Source organism: Octodon degus, unplaced genomic scaffold, assembly GCF_000260255.1.
Source record: "Octodon degus isolate 3935 unplaced genomic scaffold, OctDeg1.0 scaffold00001, whole genome shotgun sequence".
NCBI lineage: Eukaryota > Metazoa > Chordata > Mammalia > Rodentia > Octodontidae > Octodon > Octodon degus.
In genome coordinates this window covers 19,297,835-19,303,390 of record NW_004524577.1, presented here as the reverse complement: position 1 = coordinate 19,303,390, position 5,556 = coordinate 19,297,835, and positions in this window count along the sequence as shown.

Here is a 5,556-nt window from a genome sequence, read left to right as displayed (position 1 = left end):
ATATAAATGAAAGACCATTTTGTATCTGTATGTTCAAAATAATTAAGATAGATACACAGCTGCATTCTCTTGGATCACTGAATAGAGAGATTTGTTGTAATAGTGTCTGTAGATAGGAGGGCATCATGTGTGCATCTTGTACTATGAATAATCACTAAGAAGACAATAACATGCAATGTATTAACTATTGAAACTCTGCTAGTAATTGGTTTTGAAACTGTCTCATTGCTATTTGTTTCTCAATAAAATTATTTTAAAAATAAATCAAGAATTATGTTGATATTAAGCTTGTACAAAAGAAGAGATGACAGATACAGAACAGAGATGCACAAAAATAGGCTTCTTTAATGTAATGAAATCATAAGTGTTACTGTTACTCTAAATTCAAAATCTGTAACATATGTACATGCATAATTTTATTCAAACATCCTGTGTTGATGAATGTGTGTCCTCATGGCTGTATGAGCATCACTATGAGTAATGTATGTTTGTGTTGTGTACATATGTGTGTATTTGTGTATTATGTAAACATTCAGACATGTATTTTCTGTCTCTGTCTCTTAAAAAGATCAGTACCAAATAACATCCCCAAAAGAGTAAGCACATCTAAATGCTAGACATTGGCTACTAATAGCTTTCATCAGTCTAAAAAAGGAAAGTTTTTTCTTCTTTTTAATTAAGTTCATTTTTACATTGAAGATACACATAATGACAATGGCAATCATAGGGAATTTGTATCTGTATATGATAAAGTTTAATTCTTTTTTACCCCATTGCCCTCTCATGACTTCCTTCATCCTCCTCCTCACTTGCAAAAGCTTTGTTTCCATCTTGTATTTGTTATTTTATGAGAAAAAGGTAAAAAAAAACAATGTTTCATGACAGAATAATAACAGAGCAATGATACTTAACAAGTCACCTGTTGTTAACTTTAAAATAGTTGCTCAGGTAACAAGATACAGGTACAAAAAAATCTGCAGTTGACATTAGCACAAACCTTCCTTTTTAATGAGCTAAGACAAATGAATAGTACAACTAACTTCAATTCTTTTCCCTTTTGCCTACTGTGTGCTCCTTTTTCACCCATGCCAGTTGCTTTTAGTTTTGAAAAATTTCTTCTCATTTCACAATATTCCTTGTATATTTGTGAGCTCACTTGTTCTTTCAGTTTCTCATACCAGGGAAATATGTGGGTTTAAACATGTGGGTTTTATTTATTTCACTTATGAGTAATGTCTCAATTTGCATTGATTTACCATGTAGTACTCCATCATATAAAAATACCACATCTTTTTATCCATTCCTCAGTTGATGGGCATTTGGATTCTTTCCAAGATTTGGCAATGACAAACTGAGCTGCTATAAACATGGGTTTACACATATCACTGTGATATGATGATTTTTAATTATTCCTGGAAAATACCCGGAAGAGGAATAGCTGGGTCAAAAGGGACTTCTAATCCTAGTTTTTTTTAGGAATCTGCACACTGATTTCCTTAGTAGTTGCACCAGAATACATTCCCTTCAACACTGGAGAAGGGTTCCTTTTTCCCCACAGCTCCTTCAGCATCTGTCATTGGTTAATTTTTAATGGTAGCCTTTCTTTCTAGGGAGAGATGGAATTTTAGTGTTGTTTTAATATCCATATCTGGAACCAATGATGTTGAGCATTTTTTAAGAATTCATTATCCATCTGAGAAGTGTGTATTCATCTCAGGTGCCATTTTTGGATTGGGACTTTGAATATTGGCTTCTGATTTTTTTCACTTCTTCACATATTCTAAGTAGAAGTTCTTTGTATAAGGGACAATTGAGTAACAGTGTTTCCCATTCAGTGGGTTGTCTTTTCACTCTGTTTCTCTTACTTCGCACAAACTTTTTAATGGGTTGAGATCCCGGTTGTTCTTTGCATGTAGTCAGGATTTTGTTCATGAACTTTCTGCCTGTAATTATGTCTTCAAGATTGCTACCTACCTTCTTCTCCTGCATATTTAGTGGTTTTGCTTTAATATTTAGATCTTTGGTTTATTTTAACTTTAGTTTGGGGCATGGTGATAGACATGGGTCTACTTTTAATCTTCAAGATGTGGAAAAACAATTTTTTCAGAACTATTTATTAAACAGGCTATCTTTCTTCCAGTGAATATGTTTAGCACTTTTATCAAAGGTAAGGTAGCTGAGCGTGGTTGTTTTGTCTGCATATTTTACTCTATTCTATTGATCCTCAGGTTATTTATTTATTTGTTTATTGCCTACACCATGCTGATTTTATCACAATAGCTTTGTAGTAAAATTTCAGGTCAGGAAATTGTGATACCTCTTGCCTTTCCTTTGTTGCCCAGGGCTGCTTTTGCTATTCTAAGTCTCTTCTGATTCCAGATGAATTTTTTAAGAAAGATTCTGTAATTCTGTGGAGTTTGCTAATATTATTTTGATGGGGATTGCATTAAATCTGTAGAAAAATTTTGGGAGTATGGTAATTTTCACTGTGTTTGTTCTCCCTATCCATGAGCAAGGGATATCGCCACTTCCCGAGATTTTCTTTCATCTCCTTTTTCAGAGTACTATAACTTTCAATATGTAGATCCTTTACTTCCTTTGTCAGATTGATTCTTATGTATTTCCTTTTTTTAGATACTATTAAGGTTTCAGTTTCTCTAATTTCTCTCTTAGTGAGTTTGTAGAAATTATATTGATATTTGAGTGTTAACTTTTATCCAGGTACACTACTGAGTTTGGCTAGAAGTGTTTTGGTGAGGAAGGTCTTCGACATAGGGTGTAATGTCACCTGCCATTAAAGATAATTTTACTTCTCACTTTCATAACCTTAGTCATTTTATTTTTCTCTGTTGTCTATTTTCTCTGAATAATATTTCCAGAACTATATTTAGTAGGAGTAGTGACAGTGGATATCTTTGTCTTGTTCCTTATTTGAGAGAGAAAGCTTCCATATTTTGTCCATCAAGTATGATACTGTTTATTGATTTGTCTGTCATACAGGGTTTTTGTCAGGTTGAGTTAAAGACCATCTATTTTGATTTTCTGCAGGATTTTTATCATGAATGGGTGATGGACTTTGTCAAAAGCTTTTCCTGCATCTGTTTAGATGGTCATGTGTTGTTTCTTTTTATTTTGGCTTTCTTGATATGGTGTATTATGCTTATTAATTTGTAATGTTGAACCATCCCTGCATTCTTACAATGAATTCCTTGTGTTATCTTCTTGACGATTGGTTGCATTTTGCTTGCTGATATCTTATTGTATATTTTTTCATCTATATTCACTAGGTAGTTTGGCCTGCAGCTCTCTGTCTCTCTCTCTCTGTCTCTCTCTCTGTGTCTCTGTCTCTCTCTGTCTCTGTCTCTCTGTCTCTCTCTCTCTCTCTCTCTCTGTCTCTCTATCTCTATCTGCCTGTCTCTTTTTTGGTCTTTCTCTTGTTTTTGTATTAAGGTAATACTTGTCTCCAGGAATAAGTTTGTGTGTATTGCTATCTTTTCAATTTCATTGAAATGTTTGAGGTGTTTGGGTATTTAATATTTTCTAAATTTCTTGTAGAATCCAGCAATAAAAGCATTATGACTTGAATTTGTCCTTGTTGGTAAGTTTTCAATTACACTTTTAATTTCATTGATTGATATAAGATTCTTCAGAAATTTTATGCCTTCTTGAATGAGCTTTCATAATTCATACACATCTAGAAATCTGTCCATTGTTCTGTGTTTTATATTCTATGAGAGTAAAGATTTGCAGTGTAGTTGTTGATTATTTTCTGAATTATCACAAAAATCTGTTTTGATTTCACTCATTAACTTCTTTTCTGTAGGGAGTGGACTCCACTATTTCTTTTTCAAAAAATAAATTGTGACTACAGGTTTATCAAATTTTTCTTTCAAAGCACCAACTCTTCAATTCATGCATTCTATGTATTGTTTTCTCAGTGTTAATTGCATTCATTCCTGCTTGACTTTTATAATTTGTTCCCTTGTATGGGCTTTGAGCTTGACTTGCTCTTTTTTACCTAGAAGCATGAGGTTCAATATGAAGTTGTTTAGTTGTGCCTGTTCTGTTTTCTTGAAGTGAAAATTCAATGCTGTAAATTTTCCTCTGAGGACTTTTTTCATATTTTCCAACAAATTCCAAGACATTGCGTCTACATTTTTGTTTATTTGTAGATATTGTTTAATTTTTTCTTTAACTTCATTGTAACCTATTGGTTATTCAGGGAAGTATTATTTAAATTCCATGTGTTAATAGTGTTTTTGTGGGTTCTTTTACCATTAATTTCCAACTTCATTGCACTGTGGTCAGATAATGTAAATAGAGTAATTTGAATTATTTCGTATTTGTTTAAGTATGTTATTTGGGCTAGTACATGGTCTATATTAGAGAACATATCATGTACAACTGAGAAAAATGTGTATTCTGATATTGTTAGGTGGAACACTCTGTAATCATGCATTGAGTGCATTTGTCACAGATTTGGCTCAGATCTGAGATTTCTTTGCTGATCTTTTTGTCTGCTGGTTGATCTACATTTTTGTGACAGGGGGATATTAAGTTCACCCAAACAATTGTGTTATTGCTTATTTGATTTTTCATGTCCATTAACATTTATCTTATATAGTTGGGTACTCCCATTTTTGGTGCATACATATTTATAAGTTTTATTTGCTCTTTTCAAAGTTTGCTACTAACAAGTATGTAGTCACTTTATCTCTTTTGATAATTCTTGGCTTGAGGTTCCTTTCATCTGCAGACAAAGTAGATCCCTCTGCTTTCTTCTAGGTTCCTGTCACATGATTGTTTTCCATTTTTTGATGTCTAATGTAATTGTAGTTTGAATTTATTTGTAAGTTGTGTTTCTTGTATACAGAATATTTTATCATGTTTCTTGATCCATTCTGCCAGTCTCTTTGTTTTGATTAGTGAACTGAAGACATTTAAATTGATGTTTTTAAGTGATATGTATTGGCTTGTCCTTACCATGTTATTTTCCAGATGGAAGTTCCCTACTTTTCTACTCTGCTTAATGCTTTCCATGTCTGATTGTTTATTTCTATTTTTGTTCCAGAAATTGTCATTTTTATCTCTATCTAGAATATCTTTCAGTATTGTTTGTAGGATTGGATTGGTGGCCATCATTTCTTCAGTTGTTCTTTGTTATGAAAGGTTTTTGTTGCTCCCTTCTTTTGAAAGATAGCTTTGCTGGGTCCATCAGTGTGGGCTAAAAGTTGCTTTCTTTGAGGACCTGAAATACTTCATTCCAATCTCTTCAAGTGAGGATTTGTATTGAGAAGTCTGCCTTGATTATTGAGGGGTTTTCCTTTATGGTTCACCCGTTTCTTTTCACAAGCAGTTTTTAATATTCTGTTTTTGTGTTTCATTTCTGGCATCTTGATTATTATATGCCTGGGCTAATTGGAGTCGATGTGCCTCACTTCATTGTATGTCAGGTTCTATTCCCATTCTTGGGAAATTTTCTGCTGTGACTTCTGCTTATTCTTTTCTGTCATCTGTTTTGCCTCCTTCTTTTTCATTGATGTCAAGTACTTTTTT